Below are 23,224 nucleotides of genomic sequence, written 5' to 3' on the forward strand. Positions count from 1 at the left end.
ATCGGGAGGACCTCCCCCCCAAAAGCATTTATTTAGTTAGTCTTGCATAAATTTGAGTGTGTGAAGTTGCAAAGTTTCCTTCTGCACATTGATTTTATACTGAAAAATATTAGAAATTAATATTCACAAACGGAAAGCCAAGGAATGCAGTTTATGTCGATGGTCTTGTTATTTCAATTACATTTTAAATCAAATGAATAGCCAAGTTCTATTTTTCCAAGGAACATACGATAAGTTTTCTGAGAAATGCTGGGGGATTTATTTCATCACTTTATTTAATGAGTCATTCTACATTGATTCTGGAGAATGAAGTCCTACAAAATTTCGAAGTTAAATATCAACTTCCTTTCATTGTCCAAACCTTTACTAAAACAAACAAATGAGCTTTTTTTTTTTCAATACTGACATAAAACACTATTATCAAATACAAAATGTGCCATGAATTAATGTCTTTTAATAGGAAAGAAGTGAAGTTTTCCAATAGACCTGGGCATCATTTTGCAAAATGGTGTAGTTAGTGGTAATTGAATATTATCTCTCTTAAGCAAGTCTTTAAAACTGGCAAGAATCAATTCTACATCCTTCTCATTTAAATAAGTAATGTATACTCTGCAGAGATTTCTTCCCATTAAGGTGAAAATATATTCCTTTGTTTGAAATAGAGAGAATGATGTATTCACTATACAAATGACTAACCCACACCAATAACTACTACCTAATATTTACTTTCTTGTAACAATGTAGAAAGCTATTTGGGAAGTCTGACCTGTAATGTATTATAGAGCTTTTAGTTTTCTTGCAATATGGAACATACTAAATGGAAAGATTATAAGACTGCATGATTCTAAATAATTTTTTAAGTTTTCACATAAGGTTTTACTAGCAGAATTGGAAAACAACAAAGACTGAACAAGACCAAAAAACAACACAAAATTCTTTGACAGATAATCTGTGTTCATTTTAAACAAAGATAATGTAATGACTTCCTAATTTCAAATATTGAGGATACTCACTATGTGGACATCACGTTCTGATGGTGACTTTTGTACACAAATGTTGTTTCTCATCTATAAGAATTCAGATATCAGTTTTGGAAAATTTAGGTAGTGTATAATTTCCAACAATTCTTGCTATTTCAACTACTGTAACAGCCGAACTTTCAGACCATAAGGATTAAGAATGTTTAAGAATTAAACATTTAGCTTTTCATTCACACTAAATATAAATATCTTTAACCAGAGAACATCTGAACTCAAGAGATAACTGGTTGGCTTTTGATTTTTATATTAATTAAGCAATAAGATAGGAATGAAGATGGATGTTATATAACAGGTTTTCTTACCAAGAAAAATAAGAACGCTATGAAGAGATAAGAAGAGGAAAAAGACTAAAACCACGGTGTACAATAAGGACCCAATCCAGCCCAATAATTTCCTATGATTTATGTGTACATTTTTGAAATCTTTATGGGGGGAGAATTGCATCATGACAAGAGGAGTGATAAACCAGAGGCCTCAGTGCAGAATGCAGCAGGAGTAAAGACCAAGGTGCAAGGCAAGGAGCAGAGGGTGCTGCCCAAGGCTTGCTTGCATGAACAGGGCCTACTGAGGACCTACAGAACAGTGTTCTCTCCCCGTGCTGCCAGGGTAGTGCAATAGCATTACAACAGGGTGTTAGTGTGGGATTCTCCGTGTCTCATTTTCAGCTGAGGGATGAAGACAATACTTGGTATATTCCAAAGAGAGTTAGATAAAGCAGACTGCAAGGTTTCCAAGAAGGGGCTTAGAAGCAAGTGAGGAAATTCATCCTCATTAGCTTGTTAGAGATTTGGGAGAGTCTCTGAAGAAAGTTTCTGAGGAGAGCTGCGGTTATATTTTTAGCACCCTCTGACATCTGAGGTAGAAGAGTGGCCAAGAGCTATATTTTTCTATAATTTCAGTTAGACAGACTTCAGCTGGATGTTCCAAAGAACTTGATATGAATCCTAGCCTTGGTGCATAGAGAGAATTGACTTACAAATCGAAATCAAAGGAGAGAAACGAGCAGTTTATGGCTTTGGCTGTGGACTACCAGAGAGTTGCTGTGGCAATGGGGTTAGCCCATTTTCCTGGAGTTTGCTGGGTCAAGGACTGCATGGCTGTCTCCTGTCTACAAGATTTGGGTCCCACACATGAGAGAGCCAGCATGAGGATCACCCTGGACTTGTCCCAAATAGGCCACTTAGAGGAATGATGGAACGTGAGCAGCCAGAAACTGGAGGTGAATTTCTGATCCTCTACAGAGGGTCACGGAGGTAATAAAGCACCAAGCCAGTGAAGAATTCTTTGTCCAAATCAAGGGAGCTCCGGAGGAGGTCTCCAAACTGATAAGTCTGTTGAGGCCACAGTTCCTCCTAATAGAAAAACTCAGCTGTCAGTACCTGGCAGGCCCAGCCATGTTAGAATAAGTCAGGTGAGAACATTAGCTACCCCATTCTCTCTCTCTTGCTTTAATTATGTATCAGCTACTGATGGTTAGTAAGATGAGAAATGGGAGTCAAAGTACAAGGCAAAGAAAGAAGGAAGGAAAAGGAAGGGGAGGCTATTCTAAGTACAGAATCGAATCTATTTTCCACTTAACACCACTGAGGACTTTTATTATCCAAGAGTGAGTAGAAAAGTAATAGAGCTGTTGGAGTTTTCAGTCAGAAGCAAGGGAAAAACTTCTTCCATGGAATACATTTTAAAGGAACAGAGGGAGACAAAAATTAATTCTCTATTTTATTATATCCCATGCATCCTGCCTGTTCAAAAATATTACCTAAGCTTCTACTTGCCCTTGGAGGCCATGCAGACATAAAAAATGGGAAGGGAAAGGGAGAATAACAGTGAATATAATTAAATATTTACTCCAAAGAAAATAACTTATATACAAACATGAATGAGAGAACTTGGAATGAGAAATGTAAATGGTTCCTACCAACAGCAGAAATGGGAGCATGGAAGCAAATTGAATTCAGTTTTAGATATAAATGTCATATGTTCTCTATGCCCAAGGTATTTTCTGTAAACTCACGATTGCTGAAGACATATTGCTGAAATAATCTTAAGCAGCACTGTAATCTTATACCCCCTTGAGTGATATATAAAAATGCAAAACTCACTCCACCTCACAAGAATTAAATTTTCACCAATTTAATGGACAAAAATAGAACAGCAATTTTGTCACCAAGAAGTCACATAACTGATTTTATTTAATATGTGGGTCTATGTATGTATGTGTGTTTGGTATGATGTCTGCTTTAGAATTTACCAAGTACTATTAAAAAGGTTTAATATTGAATCCAGAATATTAATTCTATTTACCTAGCAATTCAATCTATTTGGATCTATATTATAAAAAATAAATCTTTAAAGTGTTTTATTCTACCTTTGTGCTAGTTAAAACAGAAAAAAACCCTTTCAGATTCTCTACTTTAATTTTTTTACTGATATTAATACATCGTCTTTAAGATAATTAATTATAGGGGCCGGCCCAGTGGCGCACTGCTACAGTGCGCTGCTTGGGAGCGCGGCGGCGCTCCCGTCGAGGGTTCAGATCCCACGTACAGACCGGCCGCTCACTGGCTGAGCGAGGTGTGGACGCAACATCGAGGGTTGCGATCCCGTTGCCGGTCCCGGTCCGGTACGGGCGCGACACTGAGGGTTGCGATCCGTTGCCAGTCACGAAAAAAGACAAAAAAGAAAAAAAAAAAAAGATAATTAATTATAAATACTTTCCAACAAGTTTATCCATTGGAATGCATCAATACTGATAAAGTATTACAAAAGCTACACCAAGTAATGTTAATTATAGCAAGTACTGTAGTTGTGATTTTACAAGCCCACAGAGGTTTTTGGATATATTTTTGCACAGATTAGAAAATGCCTGATGCATTTGACTTATTCAACACTGGAATTAGCATGTTCTGGCTCTGGACAGGTAGACAGCTTTATTTTTAAAATAGATTTGCATTAGCATCTCCGTATAAATGAAATTTTGTCTTCTCACCAAAATGCTATGGGTTAAAAAAAAAATTAAAAGCCTAGTCATTTAGTTACTAGGAAGTGGCTGTTTTCAAATTGTTTTTTTCCTTTTAGACTATAATTTATTTGACATTTTAACCCAAATATTTGATAAGCAATTAATAAGTCAGTAATGTAATCATAATAAATTGGTGAAATAAAAAAAAACCCTAAAACAGATTACTTTTTATTTTATTATGCCTATTAATCAAGATCTTTTATTGCTTCTGAGTAACTTGGTTTAATTACTATTAAAAGGCAAGTTCACTTAGCTCATGATCTTCACAACTCAAACAACTCTTATAAGAAACATCCCTGTATTAGAAATTTTTCTGAATAGCTTATTTAAAGATTATGACTTTATACTGAGTGCAGAAGTTTGTCTGGATTCTTGTACAAAGCAAGAACTTCATTATTTTAATACTTAAAATAAAATATAAGTAAAAATATTATTCCAAATCTATTATTATTTCATAACATTATCATACCTAAGTACCACAGGTTATTACAGCCATATAATTGCTTCTTTAAACAGAAAAATAGCTCCAAATACCATAAAGATGCAAAAGGTTATGTAGCTCCCATCTTTTCCTTACCAGTAGAGGGATATATGCACAGCACTTCAAGAATACATTTTGCTTTGCTCTGGTAAGGAAAATAAAATTTCAATTTAGTCAAGATTAAAACTATTACCAGATATTACATAGTATATTTTTCACTTCAAACAGGTTTTTCTTTTTTTTTGGTGGCGGGGGGATGGTTGATGGGAGCTTTAATTTCATTCAGTGATTTACCTGAAGTTAGATAGGTAAATATGTGGTCCTAGCTGAGCAATTTTTCTCCTTTTTTAAAGTTTTATATCATTAGCCAAAAAAGCTGGTCACAGAGAGACAGATACTGCATGATTCTACTTATATGAGGTGTCCAAAACAGTCAAATTCATGGAATCAAAGAGTGGAATGGTGGTTGCCAGTGATTGGGGGTAGAAGAAATGAGGAGTTACTGAGCAAGTTTATTTACTACTGTGTGTTTTTGCTTTCTCAATGGTATTCAGCAACTATTTGCTTTCTAATATGAATTTAAAATGTAAAATTAGTAACAGAAGAAAGGATCAAAAAATAAATGTGATCCTATATTTTGAAAACAATGAAGGGAAAGGGAATATAGTGGGATGCCATTTTAAATAAAGGATAATATAATAAAAATCATTTTATCCCAGGAAATATTGATTAGAGGATTGGTTCTAATTTGCATAAATTCATATTGAGTTAGGTAAATGTTTTAATATTATATCTCTTCTTTGTAAATGGACAACCAATAGGTTAATGTTAGGTACATATTACATTTTAGAAGGGCAGAATAAAACAGTAGCTTGAAAATCAAGAATAATAAGGATAAGAGAAAAAGAATGTTGTAAATTATGGGACTACATTTCATCCATAGCTGCAGAAAGTACCAGGGATTCTCTCTCAAATATTGCTAACTCTGAGTGACCTTTGACAATATTCTCAATCCAAAAATATTTGACCACTGAGGGATTTGGCTTAACCATTTAGGGGTAACTTAACCTCTTTGATTATCATTTCCTTTTTTCAGTTATATGAAAGTATGTCTATCCTGCAAGGACCTTATGAATATTTGAGGTACTCGTGTGCTTTATAAATTGTATAGTCACATATTAATAGACATTCAATAGAGTACACCACCTCTGACTGTCTACCATGTGCCAGAAATTATACTACAAAAATAGCTATATTTAAGTATTTGTATTTATCTCTAGTTCAAGTTGACAGGATCTACAAATAAATTAAGCCTTCTCCAAGAATATTTAAAGAATTATATGAATGGAAATTACTTCATTTTTTAAAAAGTAAAATATACCATAGTCACATCAATGCTGTTTGACTTGCCTTAGAGAATCACTGCTTCAGAATAGTAAGTTCTAATTATTCTCATCTTGAATTATTTTAAAGTGACCCAACAGGGTTATGCAAAGAAATTTGTATAGAATTATTATTCCCTTCTTTATCAACACCTTGTACTCAAGTTAGCTAGTCTGTTAAAATCCTTGGAATAGACCTATAAACAAAGAGATAATAAATGAATAAGGAAAATAATTACAAAACCGAAGGGAACAAAATATTGTGAATGTTCTAAATGCCTGAAAGCCAAGGGATGCAACTGTGTTACTGCTGAAATTTATCTCTATGCTAATATTCATAAATCTACTGAGAGATCTAATAGAGAAATCCAGACATGTTTTTGCCTAAAGAGAACATCTGCCTGAGCAACTGTATTTTATTTCTTAATATGGAGCTTATATATCATATTTTAAGTTAATATATTTTGAAGATTTTGAGTCTATATTTTTAAATAGCATAGGATATACTGCACAGTAAAATAACACTCCTTTTTATTTTTCAAGTACGTGTGTCTAGGTACATAGATTTGTAGGAGACAAAGTTATTCCCACCTAGAACCTGAAGGAATTTGTTTCTAGGTTAGATATTCTTCCATGCCAGCTCATTGATTCAAACTACCATAGCTTCTAAATTAGGAAGAATCACATTATTGTTTGATGTTCAGACAGAAAGTATTTTAGCTTTTTGATGCCTCATTCTACTTAAGTATAGAACTTTATTTTCATCTGATTTCACAGCTGTTTTGCTGATGTGGTCCTTTCCTTAGGAAGTACTTTGGAATATAATACATGAAATCAACTGTTCTTTTCCATTTGTCCAGCACACATTGTTCCTTTTTCAGGTCAAATAGGTGAGAAACTAGTTCTAAAATTACTTTAATATGAATCTATACAAACTTAATTAAATGCAAAATACCTGTCATGATCCTAAGATTCTTCAATGAAACTTCCATTAATTTTTGAGAATGTCTGAGGTATTAATTAGTGAATGGAGTGATTATTTCATTGTTGGTGCTACCAGCACTTACAAATTCTTAAACTCTGTCTAAAGACATTTCTACATATGTGTTAGATCTGCGGATTGGCATCCGGGCCGGGTATATTTCTTTGTTGTCCAAGTTCATTCTCCATCTTTCTCCACCTGGCTTTCTTTCCCAGGAGGCTGACACATATGGATTACATATCACGTACATATGGTTGGCATGCTCTTGGGCTTCTGGTTGGTTCAGACAATGGGGTATCCCAGCTAGATACCAAAGGAAGGGAGTAGAATGACAATTTTTTCCCCCTGGTTCACCCCCTGTGATGTTGCCCTAAGATGATTGTGGCCCTTCACTACTTTCAAGGCTGCTTAGCTATGCAGAACTCTCTCCTCTTCCATCTCTATGTCCTCTCCTCCATTTTATCTGAGGGGCAGAATCAGTTGGGTCTGGGTTCCTATAGTATCCTTTGTGGATCCCTTATACCTTGCTGTCACGCTAACAATGATTTTGAAAAAAAAAATCATCTGAACTATTCTAATATTTTCCTGTTGGTACCCTAACAGATATGATATCTTAATCTTGATATTTCTAAAATTAAATTCATGACTTTCCCCTAATATTTTTCTTTCATCTCCATAGCTCTGATAACAAAATAGCACTATTTTTCTAGCTATGTCATTATAAAGTTTCCCAATAAAACAAATAGTTATTAATATACTTAAAGCATTTTAATTAACAAATCAATTTCATTTAATCTCACAACAACCTATGCATCATTACTTCTACTGTACACATGAAAAGATTTGCTTTGCAACACCACGGCTGTAGTCATCCTAACTGCATCAGTGCACTTGGTGTCCACCACACACAGTTGACTTCTGATTCCTTGTATGTGTGACTGACTGTAATTGTTGTCCATTCTGTCTTTGTAGAGGCTCTCATATCATCTCTTTATTTTCTGTCTCCCATTATTTCCACACATACATCATTTAAATATATCCCTAAATAGATTTCCTACCATCCATTTCTGGTGCACCTAGCCCATGCCAGTATATCCATAGCGCCATAACTTTTCTTAGAACTCTTATGTCCATGGTCCAAATCCTCAGTGAATTCTCATCCATTAATAACTTTCATAGTCCACAATTGTCTAGCCTTTAACCACCCCCTCTCTATTCTCCTAGTTACTCTCCCTGCAGTTTAGATAAAATATATTATTACAATACAGTTGTAGCTGACTTTTTCCTATTCATCTTACTTACATTTTCTCCTATACTAGGGATATTCTCCCCTTCTCAGAAACTGACAAAAGACTCCGCATCTTAAAAGGCCCAATTAAAATACCAGGATAGGTTTCCTCAGACAGAAGGAAATCATTGTGTTCTCTAAATTTCCACAACAGTTCCTTTCTCATTGTAACACTGCACTTTTCCTTCAGTTGTTTATGTATATATTTTATGTGCCCATCATATATGTTAGACCACTATGGTAAAGGAATGGGACTTATTTAATTTGCAGTCATTACGTAGTCACTAAATCTTGATTGAAAGAATTAGGCTCAAAGAAAATGACCTTTGTAGTTTTTTTTTAAAAAATAAAATACACCTTTTTTAAAAAAAAATAAAATACACCTTTTTTTTTTAGAGTGGCAGCTCATTAATTCATTGATAGAAATGTTCCTTTAAAATTTTTTGATCACTGCTTTTAACTGTGTTACCAAATCTTAACTTCAATGTTTTAAAAACATCTGAGGAAGATTTTATAACTTTCTTGTAACTTTCAGCAGTGAAAATATAACCCAGAAGAACTGTTTTTATAGAATAGTAATTTTTATCTAAGAAATTGTAGAAGTACATAGCCCTGTATATGTATATGCCTTATATATATATTTACTCTGTTACATTTTACTACCAAGAATGGAGTCATCATTTTACAGTCTCAACAGAAGTAATTTTAAGTAAAAAAGAATAAAAAATAAGACTACGTCTATTTTTCTAGTGTTACATTAGTGCTGTGAAATCCACCTTTAATACTTTGATAGATATGGGGCCGGCCCGGTGGCGCACTGGATAGTGCGCCGCTTGGGAAGCGCGGCGGCGCTCCCGTCCGAGGGTTCGGATCCCACGTGTAGACCGGTTCCCGCTCACTGGCTGAGCGAGGCGCGGGAGCAACACCGAGGCTTGCGATCCCGTTGCCGGTCCCCGGTCCGGTACGGGGGCAACACTGAGGGTTGCGATCCGTTGCCGGACATGGAAAAAAGACAAAAGACAAAAAAAAAAAAAAAAATACTTTGATAGATATGTAACAAAAATTTTGTTGCAATCACACAGGGAGCTTCTTTCTCATATCTATTTGTATTTATTATTTTTAATTAATAAAGAAAATATCCATAATGTATCTAAACATCAACACCATGGCATGTAGTCATGGCTGTAATATCCATGCCCTACAAATAAAAATGAACATAATCTTCAAAAGTGAAGGTATTCTTATTTTCTAGTCTCAAAAAAAAAAAAAAAAAATACAAGCCTTAATGTCAGCATCCAGCATGTCACTAATGCTTTCTCAGACTTGAGTGGTATCTCAATTCAACGTTGCTTAATGTTCGAAGTTACTTAAGTTCCACCCTTTCTCAGATAATTGATCTCTTCAGATGAGACATAACATTAAAGGGTATAACCACACTGGAGAGATTATTTTACCTTTTGACTGCATAAATTCAGTTTGAGATAATTACATTAGAGTATTCGATGTTCTCTCTGCTTCTAACTACATTTACTCTTGCTCTGTGTTATTGGATAACACTGTGCTACAGATGGGAACCAGCTTCCTGTGGATCATACACGATTTAAAAATGAACCAGAATAAATACACCCAATTGGGGCTATGAAGGGTCATTTAAGAGGCTGTAGTTAAGAACATTTTGCTATGCTTTTATAGGAGAGCTTCATGGAAGTCTGACTTTATTCTACCTACTCCACTACCACACAATTTACAAGGAAACAGACATTGTCATTCAGGTCTTGTATATGCCAGGCACTATGCTTGGATATTACATACATTACTTCCTTCTAAGCCTTTTACAAAAGGGTATTTTATAAGTGAGGTTCAGAGAAGCTAGCTGGTTCCCATGGTCATTTAGGGCGGAAGTTGAGGGGATGAGAGTTTAAAACCCAAGTCTATTCTATGCTTCGTGCTGCACCCCAAGGATGGTCCAGAGAGATGAGAACGAAGGTGGTTCCCATGAAGCCTGGGATCTTCTCAGCCATAGACAGTGGTAGGCTGATCAATGAGCCCAAACAGCTCGATTTGTAGCACTTGGAAATTTCATAGTATAACTCCTCCTATCATGACAAATTTCAGGTTATCATGACCAACATAAGGTTGCTGAACTCAGATTTAGGAAGAAATGTGCCCAATTGGCTCTTGAAAGCTGGTAAAAAGCTAGCTCCTGCACACCAATAGATATTCCAAAGGAAGAGACAGAATGCTCTCAAGGAAATCTAAATGTGATATTGTCCCCCACCCAAATGGTAAGTTTTGAAAGGAAGGTGTGAAGCAGACATAACAACTTCTGACCAGACACATCTGGCCAGAATTTCTTTTTTTTTTTTTTTGCAAAGCCATTATTCTCCTTAGAATTGAACTATTTTCAGAGTAGAGTGCTCAATTTTTATAACAGAGATGTATTTCCACCAGAGAGCTGCATCAAAAAGTCAGAAATTACAGCAAGGAGGCAAAGACACTTCACAAAAGAGGAGGATAGATAGAGCATGTATCTAGATATGTCAAAATACAAAGTTTCAGATAACGTTATTATGTGTCTTTCCAATTCTGTACTCCAGTGTATAAATTTACATTTGCACGTGTGCATATTTACAGAATATTTTATTCATTCCACGAGTAATAATTGGGTAACTTCCATGTGACAGACATTGTTCCAGACCCTGGAGACATACCAGTAACCAAAACAGATGAAATTTCCTGTCACACAGGCTTAACTTTATTAAGGAGAGACAGAAATAAAATAGTATGTATATAAATAATTAAGATAACAACTTATTTCATATCCCATTAATGCCTTAATAATAAATTTTCTAAAGTCCAATCTAATATTTTAACATTTACAGATAAGAGAAGAAATCAACCTTATTGGAATATGTCTAGTACCCTCATCACATTTCTTAACTCATATCCTGGAAAATTAAAAGATAAGTCATTTAATGCATCAAAAAGTATTTCTCGAATGCCTGTTATATGCAAGAAATATTCTAGGAAATAGGCAAAAAAAAAATTTTTCGAGCCAGTTATTTTCCCCACCACAATGGATGCATATTCTAATGCAGAAGGAAGACAAACATATGCACAATGAAAACCATAGGTGATTTCAGGTTCTGATGTTTTCTGTAGAAATCATGAATAAGGGTGATCTGAGAGAGTGCCTGGGTGACTACTTGGACTAGAGTGGTCAGTGAAAGAGTACCAGGAGATGCGGAGTAGAAGAAATCTCTGAAAACAGCGATCCTAGTGTACCCAATCACACCAATTACTCTTCTGGCCTCTGATTCAAATTCCAGGGGCTTGGACCACATGTCTTTTTTCACCAGTTATGAAAGGACTGGGAACAAAGCATTCTTGGCTGAGGAAACAGAAAGTACAAATGCCTTGAGGTAAGAATGAGCTTGCTGTATTTCCAAATACATAAAGTTCATGTAGCCCAAGAATAATGAGGATAATGGATTTCAGTCTGAGATAAAGTCGAAGTTTTGAAGAAAACCATTATGAACAGTCCTATAGGCCTTGCTAAATAAACTGGAGTTTGTTCTAATTCTAAAATGGAGTCATTAGTATATCTTAAGTAGGAAAGTGACACAATCTGATATATATATATATATATATTTTTTTTTTTTAATCAATCACTCTGGCTACTCTATAGCTCTTGTGACAGATGATGATGACATGGAGTAGGGTATAGAAAAGGACATGAGGATAAATGTATAGATAAGGGGCATGCTTTAGAAATACAGAAGGTACATTTAGGCTCAGCCCACTATCCACAGTGTCAGAGGATACTTCCCTGACTTCTGTATGTCAGTAGCTTACCTTCTCCTCCTTCGGTATTATCTACCTTTGGCCTACCTCATTTTCACTATAGCATTTTCTGAAATTACTTTATTAGCCACTAGAATACAGGAGCTGTGAGTCCTGGGAACTTATCTGATTTACTCACAGCGATGTTTAGAGCACACTAAACAGTGCCTGACGCATGGTGGGTACTCATTGAGTGACTGAGTGAATGAATGAATTAATAACAACTTCCACTCAGTGGTTCTTATTTTATATTTGGACCACATAAAACAATTCAATTCCTATTCCAGAAGAAAGCCCTAAAAGTGAGTGGATGTCTCTATGCTAAACCTCTTGATTTTCTCTTCTCCAGGCTAATTATTTTTACTTCTTTCAAGTATCCTTATTATATTCTCTCTAATTTCCTAAATGTCCTAGTTGTCTTTAAAACTTTGATTTAGAAAATGAAAATATTATGTGTGCTTTTATGCATTTCTACACAAAGGTATGTATGTTAATGATAGAATTATATTACAGATACTTATATTAATATAAATTATTAATAGCTGATTTCAGTATTGCCCATCTTATATCACCATTTTGAAGGTTAAACAGTTATGACAGATTGTAAATAAAAGAAATTTTCATTGCTGTAAATCTGATCAAACTCAATTTTCCCATTGAAATGTAAGTAATTTAATTATCTATAATGATAGGACTCAGTGATAGAAACTGCTAATTGCTACCCACGAGTATTCCTTGATAATACAAAGTCCATTTCATCTGGGGCTCTACTGAGTGGTTTTCCGTGCAAGTGCTTGGCCATGTAACTGTGTTCTGGCCAATTAGATAAAAGTATAAGCGTTGCATGAGAGTCCAGTAAAGACTTCTTAAAGAAAACTGGCCGTGCGGGAAGGAGTGACCCTTTACTCACATTCCCTCACCTTCCACCTTCCTACTACTTAGAACATAGATGTGATATTATCCTGCAGGGGGTCCTGCAGCTACACTGGACCATGAGGCAACTTCAGCCATATACTAAGAATGTCGAAATAGAAAAATTGAAGGAATCATCGTCCCTTAGAACCATGAGACACCATAACAGCTTTTGATTGCATCCCTTCTACTTGCTTATGTGTGAGAGAGATACTTTTCAGTCTTCTTTAACCTTCTATTATTTGAGGGTTTTCTGTTACATGCAGATGAACCTAATTCTAATTGATGAAGAATTCTCTAGTTTATTTCAGAATTTATTTTTTATTTTTATTTTTTACAGTATCATTCCTTGAGATGTGTAAGAAATAATATGCTACTTCACTGAAAACATGGAGGAAAATTTCACTGTGATGAACCTAAACACCAGCCCTAATGTCTTAAATACTGAGGATGAAAGACAATAGTGGACAAATCACATATATTCCACTCCAGCTCTGGTCTGTTTGTCTTTATCAGGTTTTTTTTTTTTTTTTTCCTTTTGTTTGTGACTTCTTAAGCGCTTTATAAGATATTTGGTTTGGAATTACTGGAATTCTTTGTTAGAAAACAAACATGGTATTGGTGACTTTATAAATGAAGAATTAAAATTTACTTAAAATTCACAAACATGCTTGTATTTTTCCCAGCTTCTATAATTGCCATATAAATGTTCATGGTCACTGACATGATTAATATAATAATATATTTTAAAACTATAACTAAATCATTCATTGAGTGATTGAATGTATGCCAAGTTAAAAGATAAAAAGGAAACTATCTGATTAATTTGTGTTAAACACCTATGAAGTCCATGTACTTAAGTCTATTATCTTCCTAATTCCATTTGAACTTATAGAATATATAATCTGATGAATTTAGAAAATCTGTAATAGCTACATATGCCTAATATCTACAACAATACATCTATATTTATGCTATAGATATTTCCTGCTTTAAGAATAGCTAATATACCAAAATCCAAGAGTATACCACAAAACCATAAAGTAATGCTTACTGAGCCCTCTGTTGTGACATTCAGTGTGTATCATAAAGTCACTTACCCTCTGCCCAAAGAGCCAGACACATATAACAAAACAGAATGAAATAACCTAGTGTGAGGACTATGACTGATATCTGTACAAACAGCTACGGCAACTCACGCACAAGTGGTAGGGATTGAATGTGTATTGACACTGGGAAAAGTAAGAATACTTTAGTTACACTTTGAAGCCTGAGGAGAAATCAGCAGTCAGAGAACAGAAAGGAGACTTGAACTAGAAGGAATGTCTTGAACACAGTCATGGAATCATACAAGCATTTTCTCAATAGCAAACCTCAATCTAACACATTGACAGTGCCATCCCCAATAATTTCATGCATTCTAACAGTTCCCTTTCAAACACCCATTTTTGATACCGCACCCCCTACACCTCCAGCCCATTGTCTTCAGTATTCTCAGTTCATCAATACCACACTTAACTGCCTTCCCAGCTTCCCTTCCCTATATATCAGGATTTTCTGGAGCTTTACATTTGTTTGCAACTTAATTGATGCTATGTGGCATTATCAAAATATTTAAGCATACAGTCATGAAACAGAAAGTAAGGAACTACAGAGAATCCCAAACATAGATTTTATACTTTGAAATCATTAACATATTTTATGGATTTAAATTATTTTCACTTGGATTTCGAATCCAATGCCCATTCTTTGGAACAGATTTATTTTCGTACATGGTATATAAACAGCCTATTATTTTTTCCAAACAATAAAAACAACCTGCCATATGCCACCATAAAGCTAGGCAGGCTTTGTTTTTATTAGTTTACATTACATCCTCCCTTAGCAAGATCTGGAAAGGCCTGAAAATCCAATTATATCAGTTAGCCAAAACTAGTCTTAGATGCATTATTTTAATAGATTTTACATATCCCAATTATAGGATTTTTTTTTATACACAATGACAAATTATGGTTGTTTTCATATATCAAAAGCAATCTTGAAGTACAGAAAACAGCAGCAGTGGGGGCAAGCAAGATATTTCAATGAGACTTTCTATGACCTACAACTTCAAGGAGTAATTCTTGGTCAGAGTGTCTTTAAATACACAGACTCTCTATAGACATAAGGAAGGGTAAGGTGCATGTGAACTCTGCTCCACTCAAACACATGGTATAAAGAGCACTGCACTCTTGAGCAACTTTAAACACCACACTCAGTGACAGCGGTGAGCATAATTATAAGTTTTCATTAGTGGGAGTTTCATTCAAACCAATTGTCAGTTATTAGAAGGCTGATATTAAAATGGGCATATGGTAGTCGCCCATATTATGAGTGAAACTCTGCCTAAAACCATACCTATGAAACTAAACACACTACACACACATAAAAGGCCACACATTTGCTGTGCCCATGCACGCGCACACATGTACACACTGACACTCAATTCTTACCTTTATCCCTTTCTCGATTTCTTTGGCAGAGCACATATCAGTGAATTCCTATAAATTAAGTGTTTATAAAGTGACAGCACACTTTATAATCTGATTACTATTTGTCAGAAGGAAAAAATACGATATATTCATACAAATTAATATGGAAGTATTTATTATCCACTGAACTTTGTTACTATATATTTACAAGTTAGTCATCGATCTCTTGTTTAAAGTATGCAGTTACATAAAATATAATTTTGTTAACTAAACCATATTTATCATGCATGACAGCAACCAAGAGAGTCATTGTACTGGAACTTGAGAGATAAATGGATAACATTTCCACTAAGCATAGTTTCCACTGCATGTGTGTTTCATTTCTATAGGTCTTAGACAATATTTTGTTCAGGTGGAATAGATGTTGACAAAACAGAACTAATTAAGTAACCAACATAGATTCCTGAATAGCTTGCTTTTTTTCTGCACGTTCTACTTGCCCTCATTTCTACATTCTGCCACTACTTAAATATCCTAAAACATTGAATCTGTCATACCATTACTCTCGCCTAAAAATTAACATTTTCCTACCATGCACTCAACCATTTCTTTAATGCCATCTCTTAGAACTCTTAAAGACTTCAGGATCCCTGCCATAGCTCTCCAGTGGATGAAAGGCTGCCTGTCGGAACTGGCAAAAACATCTTCAGCATCAGTGAAACAAGTTTTCCTAACCGAATCCCCACCTTGTCACCCTGTGTTCAGCCACTGCCTGTGTCCTTTGCAGGTTAGAACCCTAGGTTTCCTTCCAACTTTCTGCTGAACTGAGATATAATAGTAGTTTAATTTTAAGAGTTTCTGCTGCACTCTTTACATATATTCTCATCTAATCCTACCATAACCCTATCTAGGAATAGCACTATCACCAGCTTCAGAGGAGAAAATTGATACTCAGGAGTCTAAATAACTTACTCAAGGTCATGCTGTTAAAATTTAGTGAAACTAAGACTGGGAAGCAGCTTCTATGATTACAAAGTCCTAAGCTTTACGTCCTGTAGCAAGGTTCCTGTTATTTTCTATCAGATTTCTTTCATGTGTCTGAACTTTCATATATTGTCTGCTGGCAGAAAGTCACTAAGCTTAATTTGCTGCCACACCACCCTCTCTAACTTCCTAAATACCTGTTACCAGCCTTCACAAATCTATCAATCTTATAGGTCAAAAAATCCATTGTTTTCCTATAGCCGTGCCTCTATTTTATGTTGACTCAACCTGTCATGGTATCCTGTGATATCTACCCATAGGTCTTCCTCCTGTCAATATCACACTCTGAACTTGCTTAGGTCGTTTACCGAGATATGATTTACCCTGGTATTTTGCCTGTTATCTTAGTCCCAAACATACTGATAACTTATCTTTTCTCTTATAATGTTACTTAACATGTTTATGTGTCTGATCTGTCCATTTGGATCATAACTGTGTTAAGAATAGTTTCATATACCTCCTCACAGAATCTATCCAAGGGTAATGCATATACCAAACAACTCAAGTAAAAAGTCAGTTAAAATGACTCAATGCTGCTTCTGTAATTTTTCAGTTATTTAATGAAAGAACTAGACTGTCTACTCAAGTGGGTTTTAAGAGGTCTTCATTTTAAAAAGAGCTAGTATTCTTTTATAAGTATAAGATGATAAGAATGACATTTTTTTTGCTTAGAAACAGTGGTTTATGTCACTCAAAAAATCATGCACTAGCTTATTTGACTTACTTCAAACGTGCAATTTTTATTGCCTCCTACATATTATGTATATTGCAATATACATACAAAGAGTAGAATCTACTAAAGTATTTCTACTTGCTATTGAAATACAGTCATAATTTACACTTGCTTAACTATTTAAACAAGACAATATTAACATCAGTGTGAATTGTATTAAAGAAGAAGCATACATTAGTGTCACCAAATGTAGAATGTGGTGACATATGCTTGAATTACAGTTCAATTATTATATGACTACTCAGTCTTAGGTAAGACATTTAACTGATCTAAATCTTAATCTCTTCATACAGGTTGAATATCCCTTATCCAAAGTGCTTGAGACCAGAAGTATTTTGGATTTCAGATTTTTTTTTTTAGAATTTTGGAATATTTGCACGTTTTTAATAAGATATCTTGGGGTTGCGATCCAGTGTAAACACAAAATTCATTTATGTTTCATATATACCTTGTACACATAGCCTGAAGTTAATTTTATGTGATATTTTAAATAATTTTGTGCATGAAACACATGACCCATCACATGAGGTCAGATGTCGAATTTTCCACTTGTGGCATCACATTGGTGCTCAAAAAGTTTCATATTTTGGAGCATTTTGGGTTTTGGATTAGAGATGCTCAGCCTGTAACATTCATCTCAAATAATGCCTTCTCCATGGGCTTCTCATGAGGAACAAATAAGATTTCAGACAGATAAACAGATAGAATGACCCACATGTATATATACACACACATGAGGATACTTTAAAAGTCCATGGAAAAACAGAACTACAAGATAACACAAATCTTTCTATGAAGTTTTCGAAGTACACTTCTACAAATATGCAAGTGTTTTGTAAGCTGCCATGTATTCAACATATTAAATAGTAATAACAACTTTGGCAAAGAGATGTCTTCATTTTCTTTTCTTCAAAATTATTAGATTTTAGAACAAAGCCAGATTAAGTCACAGATGACTAAAATATTATAATTGTTTATTTTTATATGATGCTAAGCACAAGTCTTGGTACACTACTGGTCTTCAATAATCCCACACAGGGGAACCATCATCCTTGTGGGACTATCACGATCCAGCATGGGACAAAGTTGAAAAAAATGTTTACATCACATCAGAATCACCGAGTATGGATTTTATCACAGACATTTGGAGATTTTCGTCTACATGGTTAATGAAAACATTAGAGTTAGTGTACCCAAACTTTTATAATTAAGATGAACTAATTTAAAAGTTAATGTTGAAAACCACTGGCAAAATCTTTAAAAACATTACACTGTGTCTAACCATAATAAACTCTAACAGAAAAATTTATTTAAAAGAAAAATATGCTTTCATAGCCAGAGACCAGAACTCAAAAACTGAACTCTATACTGTTTCAAGGTTCATCTCTAGATTTTGTATCTAAGTAGATTGTTTTTTGCATATGATGGGCTAACCCTCCAACTCCAGCATAAATATTAGTTGTTTTTCCAGAAAAGTATTAAGAAACTGGGAGACGTTACTCTACCTCTTTCCAAGTCTTCAATGTGGCAATAATATTGACAGAATTTGTAAAGATCAGGGGTGTGTTTTATAGGGAAATGATAGAGCAATCTACCCTTATACCAAACTTCTAAACGAGGAACAGAAAAGGACAAGCAGCTCAGACTTCCTCCTACCACCACATATTTAGAAAATCTCCCACTGACATAAGTAGACCCATTATCTTAATGAATGAATTTGATTAATACGTCCTTCTTATTACTGTAGTTATGGAGAACAAAATACTTCAGAGCTCTCCAACTACATGATAACAAAGAAAAATATCAGATACAAGTCTTCTAGTTTAAAATAAATAACGCCTTTAAATATGACTTTCGCAGATTGCTAACTTTAGAATAGGCAGGATAATGTGTAGTACAAAATATTTTTTGCAACAGAAAAGAAAATATTTTTTTCCAATTCTTACCTTTTATACCCATCTTACTATGTCATAATCAATGAGGTGATCACAGGTGATACATGACTTTTTTATGACTAATTTACTATGCTTTTATCATAAATGGAGTCTATTTCTCGCCTTTGTACCAAATAAGAAAATAAATTACACTATGTAGGGCCCATTATTTTTATAAGGATATTTAAAAACAAATGCCCAGTTAATACAATTACCAAAGAAATTTAGAACCCAAGCATAAAAGTATCATTCCACACCAAAATATTAAAATAAATAAAAAAATTTTTTTAAAAGATTTTGACTACATAGACCCAAAGCAATTTTATGTGTCTGGGATCCATAAGATTTGTAGATTTAAAATGTGGTACTAACAAATTATTTTAATAGCAAATAATAGTCAAATATATTTTCTGTTATGCAATATTAAGACAATAAATGTGTATTTCTATATTAAACTTGACAGCTATAAAAGCACATAACAAAACATTAATCATTTGACCCTAAAATATTTCTATGACTTACACAAGGGTTCTTTAAAATGTTCATGGACAGATTTGTATATGTTTTAATTCTATTTTTCCATGAACTTTTTGAAGTACCCTCACATAAGCAGGTATTGTCTCCACTTACGGATAAAGTAACTGAGGTTCAGACATATTAATTAATTCATTCATTAATTCTTCACCACTATTATTTAACACATACCATAGACTATACACCACTCTGGGTGTTAGGAACATAATAGTGATTTAAACAAATTAAGTGCCTACCTTTTTAACTTATACTTGCGAAAGTATAAAGTATTGGGGTGTGGAACCAGACAAATAAGTAAAAATGTCAATCAAGTGGGGATAAACACTTCAAATAAAAATTAATCATGGTATGGAGATAGAAAGTAAGGGTGCAGGATAAGGAAGCTATTTGTATTTCAGATAGGGTGGCCATGACAGCTTCTATGATATGGTGATATTTTAACAGAGAACTCAACGAAATGAGGGAGGACATGCATTCATCTGGAGAGATTACATTCCAGAAAGAGAGCACAGTAAGTTCAAAGACTAAGAGGTGGGAGTATCTCAGAGTTTTTGAAGGGTGTGTGTGTTTTGAGGGAAACAAGAAGCATGGGAGAGCACCTGATAGGACTTAACCAGAATGACAATAGGCTATTTTCCATTATTTTTACAATGGTATACAATGATCAAAATAAAATGCCAGCTTTAAAGAAAAATGTTAGATGTATAAATGCATTGTGTTTGGGGTGCAAAATTGGAAAAACAAACAAGCTAAGTTCCAGAGTTCCCTGTCTGAGTAAGAACCTCACTAAAGAAGGTGAAATGCACGCCACTAGGAAAAATATCTTGGAGGCAGAATGGGCAATGAGATTACAATCTCTGGGAATTTATTAGAATATATGGAAACGCACTGGATTTTCACAGAATATAGAATATAAACTCTAGTCCATTATATTTAAATATCAATGAACTGGTATATGTCAACTGATACCCAGGTATCATATATGATATTTCATTGAGCTATTTTTCTAATATTCTCTAATGTAGTTCAAATATCATAATATCAAAGTGCAATTCAGCAAGATTTACTATTCAAACTTTAATCATTTGTAAACATACAATTTTGAGGAATTACATTCACAATGCTGTATAATCACTACCTCCATCTACTTCCAAAACTATTTCCTCATCCTAAACATACACTCTTATACCCATTAAGATATAACTTCTTATTCCTTCTTTAAAAAATGGTTTTAAGAAGTAAAATATAAGAACAAAATTGAGCACACATTAAAATAATTACTTTAGATATTCATATTAAAACAACATTAAGTAATTACTCAAACAACTGTAATATGGAAACGTTAACTCGAAGAAATGAGGCAAATTCAATTTTGGTCCCACAACTTCATCTTTCCAACACATATATTCCTCTAGTTTTTTTTTTTTTTTTTTTTTTTTTTTTTCCCCCCTATTGGAGCATATAGTACCTATTTCATGCTACTTCATTTCATATAAAGAAGGTATAAAACTCAGATTATATAGATTATGTAGATTTATTGTCTTTTTAAGGAAATAATATTGTATTAGTATAGAATATTTAAAACATCCTCTCCTCATCCAGTTAGACTGGATATATAAAATCCACTTTCATCACAAAGAGTCTATGATTTTTTGAAATTACAATCTATATTATAATTGTATTCTACAAATTGATTATACTTAAAATAATAGTACACAACATACATGTCTTAGTAAGAAACACTCATTAAATATACTGTTCTGAAAATGAAAGACATTTTTAAGTGAATTTGAAGAAAATCTTATTAAATTAGTGCTTTTATAATACATAACTACAATAAACTTCACCTTATTTCAGAAGAGGTCGAACAGGTATCAGACTTCTCTCATAGCAGAGGAAAGAATCCTATTCCTTCTGAGTCATTAGGAAAAAAAGAGGGCCTAACTTAATATTTTATAAGCCATAAAAGTTTCAAAAGAAAATGTGTTTTGTTTTGTTTTTTTTAAACCGGTGTCAGCAATATCTTTAGCTTCAAGAACAACTGAAAATACCAGTGGATATCACTGTTATGCAATGATAGTAAGCAGCAATAATAAATTGTGAACAGCAGCAACACAGAGAAGGTCACTGGTAGTAAGTAAAGGATACCATCCCATTGGGACTAAGGTGGAGATCTGAATTAGGACTACTAATACAGACAAGAAAATTATCCTTCCTAATCATTCAGGATGTTTTTCTCAATTTGCTAAATCAATCAATCATATTTTTGACAGAAAAAGACTTGGGCCACTGCACTGAATCACACACCATTCTACTCAAATATACAAAATTCAACTGTGCTAGAAACTAAAGAAGGAATGGGTAGAAAAATGTGAAATTGATATTTAGAATATGAATTTGAAAATTGAGGAAAACTGGGCCGGCCCGGTGGCGCACTGCTACAGTGCGCCACTTGAGAGTGCGGTGGCGCTCTTGCCGAGGGTTCGGATCCCACGTACAGACCAGGTCCCGCTCACTGGCTGTGCGAGGTGCGGGAGCAACACCGAGGGTTGCGATCCCGTTGCCGGACACGAAAAAAGACAAAAAGGGGAAAAAAAAAAAGAAAATTGAGGAAAACTTACACATCCAAAAAAAAAAAAAAACATACAATTTTTACCTGGGCAATCAAATAAATGGTATTACATATGATTTCTTTTTTCTTTTCTTTTTTTTTTTTTTGGCAGTATAAAACCAATTTTATCAGAAAAGATGTGCTAGGAAGACAATTAACATGACCATGAAAGAGTTAAGTAACTTGGCAGAAGTTTCTAAACACAATGTTGCATCTGAAAAGATGCTCAGTACTGATCACTACAGAGCATCAAATAGTCAGTCTTAGGAGATTTTCTGCCTTTTTGAAAGTTTTTAATTTTTAATTTATCAATATACAATGTAGTTGATTTAAATGTTTGAAAATTATGGGTGACAAAAATAGTTCTAATGATCAGAAATCTTTCAATAAACATAATATTATGAGTCAACAGTAGACTATAGTCAATCCAGAAATGCTTTGGCAGAATGAAAAGTAAAATCTCCCCAATTATTTTAATTATATATTAAAAGGCAGCATTTTCTGGTCAAGAAACTACAGCAGAAACATAGAGACCTTGGAATAAAAAAAAAAAAAAAATGACTTTATTAAGGGTATGAAGCCTAGAAAGAAAAATTGTTTTAACATGTCTTGCCTCAAACCAAAGTTTTTTGGTTGAGTTTATCCAAATAGTGGTCTTTTTCACTCTAAGAAAATGTAAAATATATTTAAAGTCTTCCTTAGGGGCTTAAAATTTTCAATGTTTTCAGGCCTTTTGATTTTCAGGTATTTATATCTTTCTACCTAATTGTACAAAATATCAAATTGTTGATATTTTTTGTACCAAAGGAGTTAAGGCCATGCCATCCCAAAATATGCCAATTTGGCATTCTGATTATTTTAATCTGAAGACACTTGAGAAACAGCAAGTGTGAAAAGGGCTATCTGACCTGTCTTCATCTACAAGTAGCAAACCATAAAATTTCCTT

Source organism: Galeopterus variegatus, unplaced genomic scaffold, assembly GCF_000696425.1.
Source record: "Galeopterus variegatus unplaced genomic scaffold, G_variegatus-3.0.2 Scaffold910, whole genome shotgun sequence".
In the NCBI taxonomy this organism is placed as follows: domain Eukaryota; kingdom Metazoa; phylum Chordata; class Mammalia; order Dermoptera; family Cynocephalidae; genus Galeopterus; species Galeopterus variegatus.